Here is a 24,077-nt window from a genome sequence, read left to right on the forward strand (position 1 = left end):
AGCCAATTCTCTATCCATGCTAATACATTTCCACTGACTCCGTGTACCTTTATCTTCTGCAGTAACCTTTTGTGTGGCACCTTATCGAATGCCTTTTGGAAATCTAAATACACCACATCCATCGGTACACCTCTATCCACCATGCTTGTTATATCCTCAAAGAATTCCAGTAAGTTGGTTAAACATGATTTCCCTTTCATGAATCCATGCTGCGTCTGCTTGATTGCACTATTCCTATCTAGATGTCCCGCTATTTCTTCCTTAATGATAGTTTCAAGCATTTTCCCCACTACAGATGTTAAACTAACCGGCCAATAGTTACCTGCCTTTTGCCTGCCCCTTTTTTTTTAAAAACAGAGGTGTTACATTAGCTGCTTTCCAATCCGCTGGTACCTCCCCAGAGTCCAGAGAATTTTGGTAGATTATAACGAATGCATCTGCTATAACTTCCGCCATCTCTTTTAATACCCTGGGATGCATTTCATCAGGACCAGGGGACTTGTCTACCTTCAGGACCAGGGGACTTGTCTACCTTCAGTCCCATTAGCCTGTCCAGCACTACCCCCATAGTGATAGTGATTGTCTCAAGGTCCTCCCTTCCCACATTCCTGTGGCCTGCAAATTTTGGCATGGTTTTTGTGTCTTCCACTGTGAAGACAGAAGCAAAATAATTGTTTAAGGTCTCAGCCATTTCCACATTTCCCATTATTAAATCCCCCTTTTCATCTTCTAAGGGACCAACATTTACTTTAGTCACTCTTTTCCGTTTTATATATCTGCAAAAGCTTTTACTATCTGTTTTTATGTTTTGCGCAAGTTTACCTTCGTAATCTATCTTCCCTTTCTTTATTGCTTTTTTAGTCATTCTTTGCTGTTGCTTAAAATTTTCCCAATCCTCTAGTTTCCCACTAACCTTGGCCACTTTATACGCATTGGTCTTTGATTTGATACTTTCCTTTATTTCCTTGGTTATCCACGGCTGGTTATCCCTTCTCTTGCCACCCTTCTTTTTCACTGGAATATATTTTTGTTGCGCACTATGAAAGAGCTCCTTAAAAATCCTCCACTGTTCCTCAATTGTGCCACCGTTTAGTCCTTGTTTCCAGTCTACTTTAGCCAACTCTGCCCTCATCCCACTGTAGTCCCCTTTGTTTAAGCATAGTACGCTCATTTCTGACACAACTTCCTCATCCTCAATCTGTATTACAAATTCAACCATATTGTGATCACTCATTCCGAGAGGATTTTTTACTAGGAGATCGTTTATTTTTCCTGTCTCATTACACAGGATCAGATCTAAGATGGCTTGCTCCCTTGTAGGTTCTGTTACATACTGTTCTAAGAAACAATCCCGTATGCATTCTATGAATTCCTCCTCCAGGCTACCCCGTGCGATTTGATTTGACCAATCGATATGTAGGTTAAAATCCCCCATGACTACTGCCGTTCCTTTTTCACATGCCTCCATTATTCCCTTGATTATTGCCCGCCCCACCGTGAAGTTATTATTTGGGGGCCTACAAACTATGCCGACCAGTGACTTTTTCCCCTTACTATCTCTAATCTCCACCCACAATGATTCAACATTTTGTTCATTGGAGCCAATATCATCCCTCACAATGTGTGTTGGTGTGAGTAAGGATGCGCAGGAGTAGGGTAGGGGAGGCAGAGTGATGGGGATGTGATGAGAGGCACAGTAGGATGAGGTTGAGAGTGGCTTTGTATTAAAGTTTTGTGATCGACTGAGATCATTGAAATGTTTGTGGCACTGCACCCAGGTCCTCCTGACCACATCCCTGCTGTGCCCTACTCTGCAATGTGCAACCAGGCTGTGTTGATCTTCTGGGGCTGTCTCTTCCGCCCATGGGAAGGGGAGCGGACCTCCCTATGTGCTGTGACTCCCTCCATAAACATATGGAGGAAGTCATGGGAGAACCTGGATGCAGCCCTGCACTTGTGTGCAGTGATTGTCAGCATTTTCATCACCTCAATGTTGTAGAACACTGACAGCACAAATGTCAAAATAAAGTTGGCCATGGTCCTTTAAGGAAACCGGCTGATGACCTGTCATCAAATTACGTCACCAGACCCGCTTACTCTAATTAGCCGGCAAACGCGCTAGGAGGGCTTAACAAGCCCAATCAAGGCAAATTCATTTCACAGGCCAGGATGGAGACAGCAGCGGTGGAGCTGCCGAGGTTAGCAAAATCGCGGCCTTATTCTCTGATTCACTATAAGCAATGCCATGGGAGACCAGCGAGCACCTGTTTAAATTGTGAGGTGACCACTTTGATCATAACATTCTTTTTTTGTATGTAGGAAACCCCAGCTAATGTTATTTTGAACTGAAGTAAAATTCCTACTTCACAAAATTATAGCACGTTATAGATAATTCTACTCTGTCCAGTCACCCTATAATTGTACATGTACAATATACAGCATATTATGTATAATAACATTATTGGATGAGGTAGCCCAACTTTTTCCACATGAATTTAAAATGGTTGCTTCCTTTGTAGCTTTTATCTGTATTATTGGAGTAGATGGGCTGATTAAATGACACAACATTTCGTATACTTTGTTTCAAATTGGGTTTGGAATTTTAGAAATGGATCCAGATTATTCAGTGATGTGATGGTGATTTTGTAAAAGTCATGTCATATAATTAGCTCTAGGTTAAGAAAATATAATGGAACTCTACAGTATCTGAAAAAAAGAGATACGTTAACATTTAAAGTGTGGGGACTTCATCAGAAATCTACCAGTTCTGTTAAGGGTTATTTGATTTAAATGTTAATCTATCTTTTCTCTTTTTAGATACCGACAGACCTGCTGTGTAGTTTTATAATTTTCTGTTTTTATTTCAGATTTCTAACACTTGCAGTTTTAATTACACAAGTCTGGTTTATACTTTCAAAATATTTTTATATTGATCACAATCCTCCAATATTTTTAGAATACATGCATGTATTATTGTATTTTAAAAATACATCATCATCATAGGCGTTCCCTCGAACGAGGATGATTTGCTTCCACACCAAAAGGGATGAGTTTCCAGATGTTTCAATGGTGGAACCCGATATTCCAGTCCTGAACTCCAGTTGAAAGGGTGGAAGATGTCCTTGCGTGGATTTTTTTAACGTGTGGTGACCGTTGCACATCAGCCACCACACGGGCTTGAAAGAGCTCGGCCTTTATCCAGTGGAGAGGTCGACAGGAGACCTGATCTGCTGCACAGACCCAGTGCGCACACATATCACAATGTGGGCTGGCCCATCAGCTCTTCTGGGCCCCGCACCCACATTTGCAACACCTCCGCCACAATCTCTTGCCGCTCCCCAGCCACAAACATTCGCTGCACCTCCACCACGGTGGCGGAGGTGCGGTGAGAGATTGTGGCGGAAGTGCGGCGAATGTTTTGTGGCGGAGGAATGGCGAGAGATCATGACGGAGGAGCGGTGAGAGAATATATGTGTATATTGTCTAGCAATATCTAATCTAAAAATGCAAAGGATTGAATTTTTTTTAGACACAGACATTTTTCTGGGAGTCTGGCATGTATCATTTCTCAAATTATGAATCGAGTCCAGTTTAATTTATTTTTCCCAGAGCCCCAAAGGTCTGGCAATCCTGCTTTTGGCATGAGAATTGTAATAGCCATGAATTTTCTCCAAAGGCACTTGCAATATTCATGATTATAAATTTCTTTCACATACCATTTTTTAGAAACTTGTTTCAAAGTTGGGTAATAGTTACACAGGGTTTAAAGTAGAAACCTTGCATTTTATAAAAAGGACATATAATTGCATTACCATTTAATTTGGCAGCCTCTTTAATTCTTGTTGAACTCCTTCAATGGTCCAGTTAAAAGAAATATTCTGCCAGGAGAGAACTTGTAGCTGGCAAACCAGATATTGCCTCTCTTTCTGTTGGAGAGGACATCTCAAGATATTTAAGGTCAGTCTTACAGGTTTCCTGATACCATAATACAGAACAATACAAAGAATTGCATCACCTTTCTGTGCTGTCTAGAATAAAATTGTATCTGATGAACACGGTTAAGACAATGGAATTTGGGGAGTGTAGAACTTCTAAAAATGAGTCGATGATTTCCAACTTATGACTTCAGTTCCAGTGAGTCGACTTCCAAAATGTCTTAAAAATGTTCTGCACTGAGTCTATTTTTAAACTTTATGAGCTCCACGTTGAGAAAATTTAGCTTTTCCTGACCTAGTAACCAATCCCTGGCCAAAGACCGCCCTAAGTGGAGGAAGTGCATCCGGGAGGGTGCTGAGCACCTCGCATCTCCGCCGAGAGCATGCAGAAAACAAGGCGCATGCGGCAAACCAGTCCCACCCATCCTTTCCTTCAATGACTGGCTATCCCACCTGTGATAGAGACTGTCATTCTTGTGTTGGACTGTTCAGTCACCTAAGAACTCATTTTTAAAGTGGAAGCAAGTCTTCGATTTCAAGGGACTGCCTCTGATGAAGAACCAGAAAATGAGATGGGGAGCACCAACAAGTGAGATTTGTGTTATAAATTATACTTTGTATATCTTTCAACAAAAGGAGCAACAATTTTTGCACGTCTTAGAATCATAGAATGGTTACAGCACAGAAGGCGGCCATTTAGTCCGTCGAGCCCATGATGGCTCTCCTCTGCAAGAGCACTTCAGCTATTCCCACTCCCCCGCCCTTTCCCGTAGCCCTGCAAATGTTTTTCCTTCAGATACTTATCCAACTCCCTTTTGAAAGCCGTGACTGAATCCACCTCCACCACCCTCTCAGGCAGTGCATTCCAGATCATAACCACTTGCTGTGTAAAAAAGTTTTTCCTCATCACCTTTGGTTCTTCTGCCAATCATCTTAAACCTGAGTCCTCTGGTTCTCGACCCTTCTGCCAATGGGAACAGTTTCTCTATTTACTCTGTCTAGGCCCCTCCTGATTTTGAACACCTCTATTCATTCTCCTCGCAACATTCACTGCTCTAAGGAGAACAACCCCGACTTCTCCAGACTATCCACGTAACTGAAGTCCTTCATCCCTGGAACCATTCTTGTCAATCTTCTTGTCATTTGTGAGCTTTTGGAAATCAGGGACAGCAATCTGAGCTAAATTGATTGCCCAACCAAATTGGAATACAGGTTTGAACTTATTGGCCCGTATTTTGCATTGGATATGACGACGAAACTGTCAGCATTCGCTGTCATTACTCTTCTGAAACTGACCGCAACTTCAGGATTTAGTGCACGTGTAGATAAACGTGGAAATCCTGAAGTTGCGGTCAATCATTCACTGCTCCACCACAGGTTGCGCTGTGAAACTCCAGAGACGACAATCAATTGAAATCACGTATGAGGACGAAAACTTCCCCTATTACACTGGAATATCACTGTTAAATGTTATTTCGATCTCTGTAAAATGTATAAAAAGTAAATTAGAATCTGTGCATTTTACTTCCTGATTTGCTTTTCTGTAAGAATTCTTCAATGTGATTGGCTGCTCAGCCAGCTTGATGGAGATTTACTTGATTTGGCACCAGATTCAAACAAAAGTCGGGAGAGCTGAAATCAATGCCACAGAGATCGTTCGATCTTTGTGGGCAGCCTTTTGCGAGGTCAGTGGCAAGCGCTGTCGCATTGCCACTAATCACAAATTCTGGACAATTATAATATTGTGCAATTTAAGATCAATTAGAGTTATTTTCTTACCTTGCCATGTGTTTCTATCAAGAAGTAGTATATAAGCAATTCATTTTGGGTTAAATGGCATCTGCTAATTTAGATCAAACTAATCAGAGACAGCTTGCTTATATTTTACTTTATGTAAAGTGCCAAACCCTAAATTCCCAATCCAGTAAAAGACTGTGGCTAATGTTAAACATATTACAGCTGTTCATTCGAGCTTTACAAGGTATTGTATTTCAATAACAGTGCAGATCCCTTATCGTGTTAATTAGATAATTTATGTTTATTTATCATTGAAAATTATGTCCTTGACCTATTACTGGGTTTTATCAAATTTCTGGCAGATTGGTAAAGTGAGAAAATATATTTAAAACCTTAATATGACACTGGAAAGGTCCTGCTGTAGAAATGTTATCTTTAAAATGCATGGAATGATGGAAATAAATTGGAAGGTAGAAAATTAGAAGGTAGAAAATGTAACCACTCCATTAAAGAAAGAAGGGAGAGAGAAAACAAGGAACTATAGGCCAGTTAGCCTGGCATCTGTAAACATAGAAACATAGAAAATAGGTGCAGAAGTAGGCCATTCGGCCCTTCGAGCCTGCACCGCCATTCAATGAGTTCATGGCTGAACATGCAACTTCAGTACCCCATTCCTGCTTTCTCGCCATACCCCTTGATCCCCCTAGTAGTAAGGACTACATCTAACTCCTTTTTGAATATATTTAGTGAATTGGCCTCAACAACTTTCTGTGGTAGAGAATTCCACAGGTTCACCACTCTCTGGTGAAGAAGTTTCTCCTCATCTCGGTCCTAAATGGCTTACCCCTTATCCTTAGACTGTGACCCCTGGTTCTGGACTTCCCCAACATTGGGAACATTCTTCCTGCATCTAACCTGTCTAAACCCATCAGAATTTTAAACGTTTCAATGAGATCCCCTCTCATTCTTCTGAACTCCAGTGAATACAAGCCCAGTTGATCCAGTCTTTCTTGATATGTCAGTTCCACCATCAGTCTGGTGAACCTTCGCTGCACTCCCTCAATAGCAAGAATGTCCTTCCTCAAGTTTGGAGATCAAAACTATACACAATACTCCAGGTGTGGCCTCACCAAGGCCTGTACAACTGTAGTAACACCTCCCTGCCCCTGTACTCAAATCCCCTCGCTATGAAGGCCAACATGCCATTTGCCTTCTTAACCGCCTGCTGTACCTGCATGCCAACCTTCAATGACTGATGTACCATGACACCCAGGTCTCGTTGCACCTCCCCTTTTCCTAATCTGTCACCATTCAGATAATAGTCTGTCTCTGTTTTTACAACCAAAGTGGATAACCTCACATTTATCCACATTATACTTCATCTGCCATGCATTTGCCCACTCACCTAACCTATCCAAGTCACCCTGCAGCCTCATAGCATCCTCCTCGCAGCTCACACTGCCACCCAACTTAGTGTCATCCGCAAATTTGGAGATGCTACATTTAATCCCCTCGTCTAAATCATTAATGTACAGTGTAAACAGCTGGGGCCCCAGCACAGAACCTTGCGGTATCCCACTAGTCACTGCCTGCCATTCTGAAAAGTACCCATTTACTCCTACTCTTTGCTTCCTGTCTGACAACCAGTTCTCAATCCATGTCAGCACACTACCCCCAATCCCATGTGCTTTAACTTTGCACATTAATCTCTTGTGTGGGACCTTGTCGAAGATTTCTGAAAGTCCAAATACACCACATCAACTGGTTCTCCCTTGTCCACTCTACTGGAAAAATCCTCAAAAAATTCCAGAAGATTTGTCAAGCATGATTTCCCTTTCACAAATCCATGCCGACTTGGACCTATCATGTCACCTCTTTCCAAATGCGCTGCTATGACATCCTTAATAATTGATTCCATCATTTTACTCACGACCGATGTCAGGCTGACCGGTCTATAATTCCGTTTTCTCTCTCCCTCCTTTTTTAAAAAGTGGGGTTACATTGGCTACCCTCCACTCCATAGGAACTGATCCAAAGTCTATGGAATGTTGGAAAATGACTGTCAATGCATCCGCTATTTCCAAGGCCACCTCCTTAAGTACTCTGGGATGCAGACCATCAGGCCCTGGGGATTTATCGGCCTTCAATCCCATCAATTTCCCCAGCACAATTTCCCGACTAATAAGGGTTTCCCTCAGTTCCTCCTTCTTACTAGACCCTCCGACCCCTTTTATATCCGGAAGGTTGTTAGTGTCCTCCTTAGTGAATACCGAATCAAAGTACTTGTTCAATTGGTCTGCCATTTCTTTGTTCCCACTTATGACTTCCCCTAATTCTGACTGCAGAACCTACGTTTGTCTTTACTAACCTTTTTCTCTTTACATATCTATAGAAACTTTTGCAGTCCATTTTAATGTTCCCTGCAAGCTTCCTCTCATACTCTATTTTCCCTGCCCTAATCAAACCCTTTGTCCTCCTCTGCTGAGTTCTAAATTTCTCCCAGTCCCCTGGTTCGCTGCTATTTCTGGCCAATTTGTATGCCACTTCCTTGGCTTGAATATTATCCCTGATTTCCCTTGATAGCCAAGGTTGAGCCACCTTCCCTTTTTTATTTTTACGCCAGACAGGGATGTACAATTGTTGTAGTTCATCCATGCAGTCTCTAAATGTCTGCCATTGCCCATCCACAGTCAGCCCCTTAAGTAACATTTGCCAATCTATCCTAGCCAATTCACGCCTCATACCTTCAAAGTTACCCTTCTTTAAGTTCTGGATCATGGTCTCTGAATTAACTGTTTCCTTCTCCATCCTAATGTAGAATTCCACCATATTATGGTCACTCTTCCCCAAGGGGCCTCGCACAACGAGATTGCTAATTAATCCTCTCTCATTACACAACACCCAGTCTAAGATGGCCTCCCCCCTAGTTGGTTCCTTGACATATTGGTCTAGAAAGCCATCCCTTATGCACTCCAGGAAATCCTCCTCCACCGTATTGTTTCCAGTTTGGTTAGCCCAATCTATATGCATATTAAAGTCACCTATGATAACTACTACACCTTTATTGCATGCAGCCCTAATTTCCTGTTTGATGCCCTCCCCAACATCACTACTACTGTTTGGAGGTCTGTACACAACTCCCACTAGCGTTTTCTGCCCTTTGGTATTCCGTAGCTCCATCCATACCAATTCCACATCATCCAAGCTAATGTCCTTCCTTACAATTGCATTAATTTCCTCTTTAACCAGCAACGCCACCCCACCTCCTTTTCCTTTCTGTCTATCTTTCCTAAATGTTGAATACCCTTGGATGTTGAGTTCCCAGCCTTGGTCACCCTGGAGCCATATCTCCGTGATGCCAATCACATTGTATCCGTTAACTGCTATCTGCACAGTTAATTTGTCCACCTTATTCCGAGGGAAAATGCTAGAATCTATTAGTAGGGACATGGTAACAGGACAGTTAGAAAATCATAATATGATTCGACAAAATCTACACGGATTTATGAAAGGGAAATGGTGTTTGACAAACCTGTTAGCATTTACTGAGGTTGTAACTAGCAGAGTAGATAAGCGGGAACCTGTAAATGTTGGTTATTTGGATAAAATGCCACACAAGAGGTTATTACACAAAGTTAGGGATGGATGCGCATAAACACAATTCTGCAACAGAAAGCCCCTTCACCTTGCGTGCAGTCTCAGGAGTTTAGATCAACAAGCTGCAATAATTCTGCACAACATTCTCCGAGTGACCATGGACTTCAGAGAGTCCTTAATCTCCTGAGCAACACCCGTTAAATTAATTTGTCGAAAATAGTGGCCATGCATGAGGTGAATTATAAAGAACCCCAACCCTGTGTGTTTGAGAACTGTACCCATCTACAGAAACCGCCCCGATATCCATCAGCGCCCCACCCTTTCTTAATCATGGTAGGAAATCGTCTCTCCTCTCCCACCCTTCCAAATCAATAAAAAAATATAGCCGAGATGTCAAGTGGTGATCATCACTGTGGGGGGCGGGGGGAGGGGGTAACATCACCAGGGCTCCTGCATTATGGGTTTATGACAGCAGAGGAATACGAATACGTTGCTAACCTGCACATTCTGACATGATACAATTGGTGCAACAGGATACAATTTTCTAACTAAAGTACGTTGTACAGTACGCTGACATGTTGTGTCTAATTCTGTCCACGTCTGTCCGTCTCTGTATGTGTGTGTGTCTCTCTCTGTTTCTCTGTGTTTCTATATGTTTCCCAGGGGAAGCACGGGCCAGCCCACACTGATATGTGTGTGTACTGGGTCCGTGCAGCAGAGCAGGTCTCCAGTTGTCTTGGGTAATCTTTGCCACTGGACCAAGACCGAGCTCTGTCAAGCCCGTGTGGTGGCTGGTGTGCAACGGCCACCACACGTTAAAAAAATCCACGCACAGGAATCTTCCACCCTTGAGGATGTAGTTCTTTCGAAACATCTGTGAACTCATCCTTTTTTTTGGCGTGGAAGCAAGTCATCCTCGTTTCGAGGGACCGCCTATGATGATGATGATGATGATGATGACAAAATTAGGGCTCATGGGATTGGGGGCAATATATTAGCATGGATTGAGAATTAGTTAATAGACAGAAAAGAAAGAGTAGGAATAAATGGGTCATTTTTGAGTTGGCAGACTTTAACTAGTGTGGTACCGCAAGGATCAGTGCTTGAGCCTCAGCTATTTACAGTCTATATCAATGACTTAGATGAGGGGACTGAGTGTAATGTATCCAAGTTTGCTGATGATACAAAGCTAGGTGGGAAAGTAAGCTGTGAGGAGGATGCAAAGGGATATAGACAGGTTAAATGAGTGGGCAAGAACATTGCAGATGCAATATAATGTGGAGAAATGTGAAGTTATCCATTTTAGTAGGAAAAATAGAAAGCAGAATATATATTTTTTTAAAAAGGTGAGCGACTGGGAAATATTGGTATTCAGAGGGGCCTGGGTGTCCTTGTACAATAATCCCAGAAAGTTAACATGCATGTACAACAAGCAATTAGGAAAGCGAATTATATGTTAGCCTTTAACACAAAGTGATTGGAGTATAAGGGGGAGGAATTCGGTAGTGTGCCGCTTTTAGATTTTGAAAATTTAGCGCCAGGTGCAAAGGTTTCTGAACTTCTTCTAAATTGGGCTTTAGCGCCCCAGACAGGAAGGGAGTGGCAAATCAAGCGCTAATCACCTCAGTGGGGCATACAGGGGCGATAACACTAGAGCGCTACCCAATTTCAGGTGACTTGCATTCAGCAATCATCCTTCACTCCTTCACACTGGCTCATTCCAGCTCTTAAAGGGAAGGATCTATCAATGTGGAGTTGCTCATTTTCACCAGTCGTGCATCTAAAGACGACCCGAGGGACTGCAAGAACTTTTTGCTATGGCTGCTCCTAATCCAGCTATACGGGAGAGACCTCGTTGTTTCAATGACGTAGCATTGGACGCATTGGTGGGGGCAGTTGAACATTCCTGGCAAGTGGAAGGCGGCCATTGCCCCAGGTCTTCAGGGCGATGTGGAGGGAAGTGGCAGAGGAGGTCTCGGACAGCACTGTAGTTCAACGCAGCCTCACACAGTGCAGTAAAAAAATTCAATGACCTCAGTCGGGTGGTCAACAGCTCCTTCATACCAGTCTCTAAATCTCTGTCTGTGCACACTGCGCAAAGCACCACTCGCCCACCAAACATGTGCACCTACTCAGTCACATCCTCATTTCACTCCTTGCCTACATTCACAGCTATTCACGATGGTAGGTATATAACGCACATTCCTTTCTTTTGCAGACCAAGATGGCACGCAATAGGAGGGAGCAGCAGAGGACAGGTGGGGGTGAACCTCAGCTCCAGCAGCTGTCGGACCTGGAGGAGAGAGTACTACGGCTCATTGGGCTGCAGGTGGTGGGTGCCATGCCCGTCGGCAAAGTCGCCCCCGATGGGGGGCAACAACGGTATCTTTATCCCCTCTCCTTTACTAATTCCACTTCCCTCCTCCACACCAGAAAGCTTTATCACTTTCCAGCTCCTGATACTGTCTTGCCTTCCTTGCTTCATTCCTGCCCCCCTGCCCTCACCTTAATGCGAATTTTGTGCCCGTTATGCTTTCAGATAATCTGCAAGCAGATGACCAACCTGTCCCCGAGCCCCCCAATGATAGTGAAGAAGGAGAAGAGGATCCAAGCACCGCGTCACTGCATCTTTCACCCGCAGGCACCAGCTCAGATACTGGCACTATGCGTTCATTAGAGGTTAGCTTAGTAGAGGGATCTGCACTGGGTGAGACACCGGGGACTAGAGAGCTGCAGCAAGGCCAATGGGAAAGGGTAGCTCGGGAGCCGGCTTCCCGGACGGAGAGTTCGCACGTGAGTTCTGCTGCACAGGACTTAGATGAGGTCCTCGATGGGGAGACGTTCATAAGAAGAGTAATGGCCAGGCACTCCACGATAATAGGTGCAATGGCAAGGGTGCCAGGGAGCCTCTCAGCAATAGTAAAGAGCGTGGAGAAGTCTGCCTGCAACATTGCACAAAGCTCTGCGCACACCATGGAACCCATCATTACCAGTCTGCAGATGATGGTGGACTCCCAGAGAGACTGTGGGGACCCAGACCTCATGACACGTCATGGATGATGTGGCAGCTTCCATTGCAGCACAAGCAGAAGCAATGCAACGCCTTAGTGCTGTAATGCAGTCAATGGTTGTTGGCAAGGAAGCTCAGACTGTTCTCATGCAATCTTGGCTGCATGCCACGCAAGCTCTGACTGTTGCCATCGTTGCTGGGTCCACCACCTTTGACCGGAGATCTCACAGTGTCGCAGCAGGCCACCAATCTGTGCTCTAGCAGTTTGAGATGAATGCATCATGGCTGCTGCGAGGATAGCGGGCATTGACAGTGAGGATTCGGCATGTGTGGTCGCACACCAACTGCACATTCAGTGAGTGGTAGCTTTTGCGGTTACGGAATACCTCAGGATTGTTATGCGGTGCCCGCAAAGCGACGTGGGCACAACCAACAGCGCCCTGCACCATGGGGAAGCCCACTACCCTGGCAAAGCCACATGCATGCGCCAGGTGCTTCTCTCTGGTCATGGGGAAGGAAATGTAGTCTCTTCTCCTTCTGTAGAGAGCATCTGTGACCTCGCGGATGCAGCAATGGATGGCAAACTGGGAAACGTTGGAGATGTCTCCTGTTGCACACTAAGTATCCGCTGGCATAGAAATTGAGTGCAATGGGGACCTTGACTGCCACTGAGAGAGCCATCCTCACCCTGGTCTGAGACTCGAGGGTTTGTTGCAGGAGGTGGCAGAGCTCTGTGACCACGTCCTTGCTGAAATGCAGTCTTTGAATACACTGTTCCTTGTTATATATGCAGACTATAGATATACTCTCTGTGTAGTCACTGTATAGTTGCATAAGATGGAGACTTGTTACCTGATGTACTATGAATAAGGTTTACACTGTGTATATACTATGCTGGCACCACTAGAGGGTGCAGTTGGTGAAGACCGGGGTTTCCTGTCCCTGTGGCAGAGGGCACTGCGGTGGGAGACCTGAGGGTCACCTGCATAGGTGTGCAGGGCCCAGTATAAAAGGCTGCCCACCACGCTGGTGCCTCACTCTGGAGTTACGAATAAAGGACCAAGGTCACTACAGTTTGGGTACAACACATTGCCTCGTGGAGTCGTTCATAAGTGCATTACAGACATAATATTCCTCAGTGAAATTGATGAAGGAGAACTGCTGCCGGAAAACCCTGGGAGGACAAGTCCTCCTATTGAAAGTCCTGTTGGCCCTCCCACCTCTAGCCACATTTTTGCTATCTTTCTCTCTGCCTAAATTGCCTCGGACAGTGGCGTTGAAGCGTGAGGTCCGGTGCCAACACAGCCCCCATGAAACAATATAAATGTTGGACTGTCAAATCTGCCCTCAATGAAAGTCACAAATCTTTAACAGGCAGAACACTCCTTCAACTGCAAATCGGTGAAATCTGTCAAAAGACCTGCCTGTCTATGTGGGAGTAAGCAACGACCATTATTGGCCGACTAAAACTTTACCCGATGCTGGCGCCTTAAAATAGCGCTCCTCCAGCCGACATCGGGCTGAAACACGACAGCTGAAGCTGCATGGTCAGCGCCAGGCGCTAAACCAATGGCGGGGATCAATTTTTGTTCCGGGGCGGTAACGGGGTGCTGCGCATGGCGATCTTGCCAGCAGTGCTGGGCACAGCCGAGCGGGGTGCTACGAGCTACCGCCGCTGCCAGACCCCCGTCAAATTTAGCGGGAGGCGCTGTTCTTGCCGCATCGGGACGAAAACTCATTTGCGCCCTGTGGAGGCGCAAATGAGTTTTTGCCCCGATGAGGGGATTACAGCGCCTCCCGCTAAATTTGGCGGGGGTTTTGCAGCAGCAGTAACTTGCAGCGCCCTGCTCTGTGGAGGCACAAAGTAGCCCAAGAGTAAAGAAGTCTTACAGCAATTATATAGGGCCTTGGTGAGACCACACCTGGAGTACTGTACACAGTTTTGGTCTCCTTACCCAAGGAAGGATATACTTGCCTTAGAGGGAGTGCAACAAAGGATCACTAGACTGATTCCTGGGATGGGGGACTGTCCTATGAGGAGAGATTGAATCAATTAGGTCTATATTCCTGAGAGGTTAGAAGAATGAGAGGTGATTTAATTGAAAAATTTAAATTCTTAAGCGACTTGACAAGGTAGAGAGATTGGGAAATGTTGGTGTTCAGAGGGACCTGGGTATCCTTGTACACGGATCACTGAAAGTTAACATGCAGGTGCAGAAAGCAATTAAGAAAGCAAATGGTATGTTGGCCTTTATTACAAGAAGATTTGAGTATAAGAGTAAAAATATCTTACTGCAATTATATAGGGCCATGGTGAGACCACACCTGGAGTATTGTGCACAGTTTTGGTCTCCTTAACTAAGGAAGGATATACTTGCCGAAGAGGGAGTGCAACGAAAGTTCACCAGACTGATTCCTGGGATGGGGGGATTGTCCTATGAGGCAAGATTGAGTAGACTAGGCTTATATACTCTAGAGTTTAGAAGAATGAGAGGTGATCTCATTGAAACATACAACATTCTTACAAGGCTCGACAGGGTAGATGCAGGGAGGTTGTTTCCCCTGGCTGGGCTGTCTAGAACTAGGGGGTCACAGTCTCAGAATAAGGGATCGGCTATTTAGGACCGAGATGAGGAGAAATTTCTTCACTCAAAGGGTTGTGAATCTTTGGAATTCCCTACCCCAGAAGGCTGTGGATGCTCAGTTGTTGAGTATATTCAAGGCAGAGATCAATAGATTTTTATATACTAAGCGAATCAAGGGATATGGGGACTGGGCGGGAAAGTGGAGTTGAGGTTGAAGATCAGCCTTGATCTTACTGAATGGCAGAACAGGCTCGAGGGGCTATATGGCCTACTCCTGCTCCTATGTCTTATGTTGTTATGCAAGTGTCTTAGTTTTACATATTGTGTAAAGCACATACTAGTGTTTACTGTGAGTAATTATAAGCAATTACCCAGAGAATACAAATACATAATTGAAATCTCAATGGGCTGAATTTTGGTGAAAAACTGCCACCACCAGATTACCATTTTAATTAAGATCGGCGGAATTTTGATCAACACATTTTTTTAAATCCGCCCGGTGGGAAAAATCGGTGTTCCACGTGAATTTTCAGTGGAAAACACGATCCTGGTCAAATTCAGTGGTATTCTAGAAAAATTTAGACTGAGGCTGAGAGTTGGGCCTGGGGGAGTGGGGGCGAACACAAAAAATAGTTTTCAAAAAAACAAAAAATAAAAAATAGGAAAACATTCACAGGACCCTTCTGCACTGAATTGCCGCAAAAAATTTAAAAAAACCTTTTAACAACTTTTTTTGTAGGCTTTCATTTTTATCGCCGATCGAACTGCTGCTCCCACTGGTTTCTCCCCGGCAGTTTTTTTCTCCTCGCCTACATGTAACCGTTATCACCAAACGTGGGCGGAAGCGTTTTTTTTTTTAAAAAGTGTTGCACGCCGGTCGTCCATTCCCCAACAGTATTTCAAAACTGCCGGCGATACACTTTGATCAAAATTGCAACGGGTGGTATTTCACAAAAAAATCTGAATACCATCCAAAAATCTGGCGCAAATGATGACCAAAATCCAAACCAATAAATGTTAATATTTTTCACTTTTATGATTTGATGCTTTAAAGTTGTACTGTACACCAAGTAATGTGGCGTAAATCTCGTAATACCAATAATTGCAAGCGTCTTTAAAGCATAAAGTCTGATACCTTGACCTTGGAATTTATCCAGTTTTAAATCAAAGGGCTATACTAACCATTTACATTGGTAAGAATATATTATTAAATGTCAAATTCTACACTTGGCTTAGTTTTTAATTACGAATATAAAAGAGATATTGATAATTTAAGGACATTTTATAATATTCCTGTTTGAATCAACCTTTGTTCAGTCACTTGGGGTTTAAGAACGGAGTTCATCATTGAAATATATCAAAGCTGCAGTCTTATATTCTGTGCCAAAATGGTCCCACAAATATCTATCTCCCGGGTGAGTTTAGACAGGTTACAATTAAAAGGATCTAAATAGTATACTTAGATGAAAAGCCTAGCAAAAAGACAAGCTAATGACAGGCATTTTAGCTGTCGAGGACACAGTGCTTTATTCTTGCCCAAAAAGTTATAGTGCTCTTGCAGAGAGATTTTTTTAACTTAACAAAGAGCCTGCCATAGATGTTATGCTTGACTTCATATTTGATAAGTAAATAGCATGAACAGTTGATTTTTAATAGTACTCCAGGAAGGCAAGAAAAAAATTATACAAGGTAGTTAGGATTTTGTATCAAACATATTGACTCGAAAATTGCGGCCTCTCCAGGTGTGTACGATATGCGCGCGCACTCAAAGAAGCCTCGCAAATACCAGTTCTCGGCACGCGATGCACATAGGCCGAGAAACAGTTTTTGCAAAATGTCTTTTGACAGATCACACACATCCCCGGGAGAAGGACATTTGCGGGTGGAAATTTGGGCTATTTGCCCAACTCTTGCCCAGTGAATGTCCTTCAAACTCTTATATGCCTGCTTGCAGGAGTATAGCCTACTTTTACCAGCGCAAGAGTTTTAAAACAAAGAAAAAAATAAATGTTATTACTTATTTTTATATTCAAAACCCTGTCTATGAAGGTACGTTTATTTTTAACACTTAAAATATATATATTTTTTTTAATTTCAAAAAAATAAATGTTTCTCTAAAACATTTAATTTTATGCAATTTCTATTAATTTAAAAAAAGTGTTTTTTTAAATTTGTGTCGGTGTTTTATTTGATTTTAGGGGTATTCTCATTAAGCTCGGAGCTCCCATTACTATGAATGAGAATACTACATTGTGATTGGTGATCCAGGCCCACATGACCCCTGGATACGCATACACACCTGGAAGACGTGCCCGTATGCTGGACTGCGCAACTTGACCTCGGTGCGCAAGCCTACGTTCCTCTGGGACCACCAGGTATTTTCGTTAAAAAAATTCTGGTTGGAGGCGTCCGCCCGCAGGAAACCTCCAACCGCAATTTTTGGGCCAACGTTATCTCGGAGGTGATATCATCTACCAATTGCAGGATTTACCAAAAAGTAAATCTTTAAAGCAAATTATAATTCAACTGAGTGGCTATACCATTTATTGTACCAGTGAAATCAAGTCACTAAATATATCAGTGAGATGTTTTTAAGACTGGGAAACTTTTCAGACTGAGATCTAACATGGCAGACCACAGCTTTTAAAAAAAATTAAAATGCACATAAACAACAAGCATTTTGGCCAATTACAGTTTGTGTGCATAAACTTCAAAAATAACTCAATAACGTTCTGAAAAGCAAGTACAGGGAACGCTCTAAAATTCCTGTTAAATGTTAAAATTATAGCTTTCATTTCTATGTCTAAATATGTATTTTGGTCTTTAATGTTCGAGCTGCAGCTTTAGTACATATTAAAGCACATTGCTACTACTATTTAAAGTTAAATAATTTCAGAACTCTTTTTATGTGTTTTATAATGTTGTTGCTATTCTCTGTTTTAATACTCAATGATTTCAAACATTGAGAAATGTACATGTATAATGCTCCAATCCCAAGGGAAATGCACTTGTTGTGTATCCTGGAAACCACACTAGAATCTTGCATTGAAATCATTACATCAAGAGTTCAGATTCAACCACAAAAAGCAGATATTTTAGCTACATTAGTAGCTGCAGTGTAGCATGCCACCTTGCAATAAACAGCTTTATTCAGCATTTAGGAATTTTGGAGTAAGTACAACGTGAAGTTCATTGACAGTAACACCAGATTTATTGATTGAAGCATTTTCAAATGTGCAAATAATTCCTGCTGTTTCTATGCTCTTGTCAATAACTAATTTACCATTAAACAGGAGGTCTGGGGAAAATTAATGAGGTTTACTCACACAAGGGGGTCATTGTGCCTTTAGGCTCTAAAATTCCTCTGCTACTGTAAAATTTAATCACTTATAATTGAGCTTTTTCTCCCTACGACAAGTCTTTGATGTGCCAACACATGGCATACTTAAAAACTAATAAACATTTAAAGTAAACAATGTATATGACACTGACCAAAAGATCTAAAAGTAAGAAAAGGTCATTTAAAAGTCCAGCTAAGAATTGAATTAGGATTAATAGATTATTGATCATTTTAAAATTAAATGAGCTATATTGGCCTGGATTTTGCGGTCAGTGATGAGCGAACGGCGCTCGCCATTCATTGGCCCTGAATTTGCGGTCGGAGGCGTACCTCCGGAGCGCCCCTCGACCCGCGAAACATCTGTGAACTTACCTCCAGGCTCGAAAGCTACAGACAGTTCGGATCTTGGGCCTCCAGGCATACGCCTGCGTAAAGGCCCATGGATCCCAGGGACACAGGCGCTTCGGAAGCGTCCCTGGGATCACATGGGTCGGTTCACCAATGAGAAAGGAGGATGCCATTGCAGTCATTTTAGAACGGAATTCCCGAATGAAATGCAATGGAATCCCCAAATAATTAAACGATTCAGTCAACTCTAATAAATATAAATGTTCTGATTTTCAAATTGAATTAAAAGTCCCTTTATTACACCAACTACAATAAAAATTAAAATTTTTTTGTAAAATCAGTTTAAACATTTTAATCTGGGCCAATATTTGTATAAACTAATTTTAAGTGTTTGTGCATCATTTTATATGTTAACATTTTTATTTTAAGATTTATAATAACCCTTATGCTGGTGAAAGCATCTGCTTTTCTGCTTTTACCTGCAGGCACAAGAGTTTTATGGGCAATTGCTGGGTAATAGTTGGGCAATTAGCCAGCGAAAGTGATTTTCCAGTCAGTTCATATGATCTGTTGAGGCGTACCTTGGCAGATCGCAAATTCGGGGTTTTCATGCTTACGCAGTGCATGCAGAAACCCGGAATTGCGGGGCCTTTCTGAAGGATTACGATGGCATACACCATTGAAGACACCATCAATTCTGGCACGATATGCCCACAGACATTTTGTGGGCTTTTGCATGGCAACTCTACAGGATATTTGGGACCTGTGTGAATATGCCTCTTCAACAAATCAGATTGAAGAACCCTTACAGAGGTACACAGTCTAAACCAGGAAGTGGTAGAATATTAAATTCAATGTAAAATCATGTACAGAAAGCGAAATAAAGAGAGGCAAAAAAAGATGGGATTAAGAGCGAGGAAAAGAGACAGAAAGAAAAAAAGTTAAAAAAAATGTTTTACATTTTATTTAAAATCTCCAACAATAATTAAAATCTGAAGGAATGAGATTCCACAGTTGTAAAAGTAAATTTTCAGTGCCAGAGAGGTTGTTTGGCAGTAATTAAGACTTATCATCACGTCATTAAAAATTAACTTACATGTGAATGGACAAGCCCGAACTTTTTCAGGCATGTTTAGCAGGTAAGTACCACAACATCACGCCCTTCGTGTATGTCTTTCACTGAGATACCAGTGTAGCAAAGCTTATGGAGAAGCAAAGCAACTCAATTTCTGTGTTTAACTGCGAATGTGCGGACACCGGATGTTACGGTCTGATTTACTCCATAATAACGGTGAGCGTGGTCGCCTCACTATTATTCCTACTGCAAAATCCGGGCTTATGTTTTGTAATCATTAACTGTTTTACTTTTTCTTTCTGTCTCATTTATCACTATTTCTTTCCCTCTCTTTATTTCGCTTTCTGCACATGATTTGGCATTGAATTAAATACTCTAACTTACACTTCCTGGTTCAGACGCTATGTGTCTCAGTAAGTATTCTTCAACCTGATTGGTTAAGGAGATACACAATTGCTTGCCCTGTTCACACAGGTCCCAGGTCACCTGTAGAGGGTGCTGCACTGAAATGGCTTTCTAATCACAGCAAGTTCCAGTGCATAAGCTTATTGAAAGTATGTGGGCAAGTGTAAGTGTAATGAATGGCTGCCGCCATTTGTTCCGCATAAACTCTGTGGTGCAGTGGTGACATCAAAAAGCTGTCTTAGCAACCAGTCACATTGAAGAATTCTCAGAGCGCAAACCAGGTAATTCAATTCACTTTTAATATTTTTTTTTTTTTACAGAGAGCGAAATAAAGATTGGGACATAAACATGGGGTTAAGGTAGAAACTGAAAACCATAAACAAGCTTAAAAAAATTTTAAATAAATTATTTTAAAAATCTAGTAATTTTCTATCATAATGGAGAAATTTGACATTTCATAAATATAAAATTTGTGTATCAGGACCAGAACAGTTGTTAAGCAGTCAATATGCCGTTAAAATCCCAGTTACACCTATTTCAACAAGGCTTAACTTTTAATAGGGTGTTTAAAAGCGCAATTAGATTGAAAAAGTTTCAGTTTTCGTCAATTTAACTGGTTTCACTGATTGCTGGCTATGGGAATTTCATGGCACAGGTTATGGCGGAGAAGTGAATGATTGACCGCACTTTCAGGACTTCCGCATATTATGGATGCGCATGTGCTAAGTCCTGAAGTTGCGATCAGTTTCAGAGGAGTAATGACAGCAAACACTGACCGTTCACCAGCATTACCACCGCAAAATCTGGGCCATTGTTAACTAGCAAAATGCATAGCACTTTGGGAAGCAGAGGAGTAGAGCTGGTTGGAGCATAAGAATTTGTATTCGGTACAGGCTGAGGTGTTGGGAAGCACAAAACTGAGATGTTATGGGAGGCTGTAATTACATGCGGCAAGTTTACCTAGCCAATTTGCTTTATATATACACACGAGGGCAAAGAATTTTATAATAGGAAAAAGGTGATAACAGAAAGCAAGGCTTTGTAAACAGGAAATGAGCACAAATATCAGATACTTAAAATATTATACAGGCATATAATACAGTACTTTTGTGTTATGTATTTAACCCTTGGCAACCTGTATCACACCACCACCAGAGGGCCTACCTCTTGGAGTCCCAAAGGATCCCAGCATCCCTTGGGAGCACTGTATATAAGCAGGCCACCCACGCGGTACCTGCACTCTGGAGTCTAATTAAAGGAGCTAAGGTCACACTTACTCATTGCTTGCAGTATTCAGTTTCATCCTTCATTATGGGCATAACAATTGGCGACGAGATAACGAACAACCACGCGAAAATTCAAAGAACAGTTGGTATCCTGGAGAAATTCTCAGAAGGGGACGATTGGGAGGTATTCGTGGCCAAAGAGCTGGAAGTGGGACAAGAACGCTGCCAAACGAAGAGCGATCCTCCTTACTGTCTGTGGGACAACAACCTATGGCCTCATGAAAAATCTTCTAGCTTCGGTAAAACCAACAACCAAATCCTATGAAGAATTGTGTACGCTGGCCTGGGAGCACCTAAATCCTAAACAAAGCGCTTTGATGGCGAGGTATCGGTTCTACACGTGTCAACAGTCGGAGGGCCAGGAAGTGGCGAGCTACGTCGCCGAACTAACGCGCCTCGCAGGACATTGTGAATTTGACGGATTCCTAGAACAAATGCCGAGAGACTTTTTTTGTGCTTGACATTGGCCATGAGGTAATCCTTCACAAACTATTGACTGTTGAAACACCGAATCTGAGCAAAGCCATAATGATAGCCCAGGCATTTATGTCTACCAGCGATAACACCAAACAAATTTTGCAGCATAAAGAGGTTTCGGCCAGCACTGTGCACAAAGTAACGTCGTTTTCGATTAGGAATATACATGGCAGAATGTACACGCCGGCTGCTGCACAACCTCAGATGACCCAGAGTCCACCATCAATCGTTAATGCGAGGCAGTTAACACCTTGCTGGGCCCATCAATGCCGCTTCAAGCACTATGCGTGCAACGGTTGCAGAACAATGGGACACCTCCAGCGAATGTGCAGACGAGCTGAAAATCCTGCAAACCACCACACTGCAGAGGAAGATCGATCTATGGTGGATCAGGCTAAACTAGAGACTCAAACCGAGGAGACAGAAGTGTACGGGGTACACACCTTCACCATGAAATGTCCACCAATAGTTAAAAGTTGAACTGAACGGAATTCCAGTATCCATGGAACTGGACACGGGTGCGAGTCAGTCCATAATGAGCAAAAAGGCCTTCGACAGTCTGTGGTGCAACAAGGCACACAGGCCCAAGCTCAGCCCCATTCACACTAAGCTAAGAACTTACACCAAAGAACTAATCCCTGTAATTGGCAGTGCAGAAGTCAAAGTCTCCTATGATGGAGCAGTGCATGAACCCCCACTATGGATCATGCCAGGGGATGTCCCACACTGTTCGGCAGAAGCTGGCTGGGAAAAATCCACTGGAACTGGGACGACATCTGAGCGCTTGCGTCCGTCGACGATGCCTCATGTGCCCAGGTTCTGAGCAGATTCCCATCATTGCTCGAGTCAGGCATTGGAAGTTTCTCGGGGGTGAAAATGTAGATCCATTTGGTTCCTGGTACACGACCCATCCACCACAAGGCACGGGCGGGAACATATATGATGCGAGAGAAAGTGGAAATTAAGCTGGACAGGCTGCAGCGAGAAGGCATCATCACGCCGGTGGAATTCAACAAGTGGGCCAGTCCGATTGTCCCGGTACTCAAAGGTGACGGCACGGTCAGAATTTGTGGGGACTATAAAGTAACGATGAACCGTTTTTCGCTACAGAGGACCAGTACCCGCTACCCAAGGCAGACGACCTATTTGCGACCCTGGCTGGAGGAAAGACGTTCACCAAGTTGGACCTGACCTCGGCCTACATGACACAGGAGCTGGAGGAATCTTCGAAAGGCCTCATCTGCATCAACACGCACAAAGGTCTGTTCATCTAGAACAGATGCCCGTTCGAGATTCGGTCGGCCGTGGCAAATTTCCAACGGAACATGGAGAGCCTGCTAAAGTCAGTTCCTCGCACCGTGGTTTTCCAGGATGACATACTGGTCACCGGTCGGGACACCATCGAACACTTGAAGAATTTGGAAGAGGTTCTAAGTCGGCTAGATTGCATGGGACTCAGGTTGAAACGCTCGAAGTGTGTTTTCCTGATGCCAGAGATCGCGTTCTTGGGAAGAAGAATCACAGCAGACAGCATCAGACCCACCGACGCCAAGACGGAGGCCATCAAGAACGCGCCGAGACCACAGAACGTGATAGAACTGCGGTTGTTCCTGGGACTCAACTATTTCAGTAATTTCCTATTCGGGTTAAACACCTTGCCAGAACCCCTACATGTGCTACTGCGCAAGGGAGACAACTGGGTATGGGGGAATTCACAAGAGGCTGCCTTTGAGAAAGCCAGAAGTCTTTTATGTTCAAACAAACTGCTTGTTCTGTATAACCCATGTAAACGATTAGTGCTAGCTTGCGATGCGTCGTCATATGGGGTCGGGTGTTTGTTACAACTGGGGATTTTGCAACTGGTCGCTTATGCATCCAGTATCTGTCCAAGGTCGAAAGGGCCTACAGCATGATTGAAAAAAAAAAGCTCTGCCGTGCGTTTACGGGGTGAAAAAAAATGCACCAGTATTTGTTTGGTCTCAAGTTTGAGCTTGAAACTGACCATAAGCCGTTCATATCGCTATACTTACAGAGCAAAGGGATTAACACCAATGCCTCTGCCTGCATCCAAAGATGGGCGCTCAAGCTGTCGGCATACAACTATGTAATCTGCCACAGACCGGACACAGAGAACTGCGCTGATGCTCTCAGTCAGCTACCATTGCCCACCACCGGGGCGGAAATGGCACAGCCTGCAGACGTGCTCATGGTGATGAATGCATTCGAAAATGAAAAGTCACCTGTTACGGACTGCCAGAACAGGACCTGGACCAGCCAGGATC

At 43.3% G+C, this 24,077-nt stretch overlaps 2 protein-coding genes across 8 annotated transcripts in view; one reads left to right on the plus strand and one right to left on the minus strand.

Moving 5' to 3' along the window:
* The window catches only part of LOC139227553 (protein FAM227B-like), a 408,664-nt gene that overhangs the window by 167,168 nt on the left and 217,419 nt on the right, over window positions 1-24,077 (minus strand). The gene's annotated exons all lie outside the window — the stretch shown is intronic.
* fgf7 (fibroblast growth factor 7) overlaps window positions 1-24,077 on the plus strand; it is a 141,922-nt gene that overhangs the window by 38,721 nt on the left and 79,124 nt on the right. For 2 of the 4 annotated variants that reach the window (XM_070858396.1, XM_070858395.1), the window contains one exon: window positions 17,063-17,239. The exons of the other annotated variants lie outside the window; for them this stretch is intronic. The gene's annotated coding sequence lies outside the window, so the exon portion shown is untranslated. The remainder of the gene's footprint in view (window positions 1-17,062; window positions 17,240-24,077) is intronic. 4 annotated transcript variants of the gene reach the window in all.

This window comes from Pristiophorus japonicus, chromosome 17, assembly GCF_044704955.1.
Source record: "Pristiophorus japonicus isolate sPriJap1 chromosome 17, sPriJap1.hap1, whole genome shotgun sequence".
NCBI classification, from domain to species: Eukaryota; Metazoa; Chordata; class Chondrichthyes; family Pristiophoridae; genus Pristiophorus; species Pristiophorus japonicus.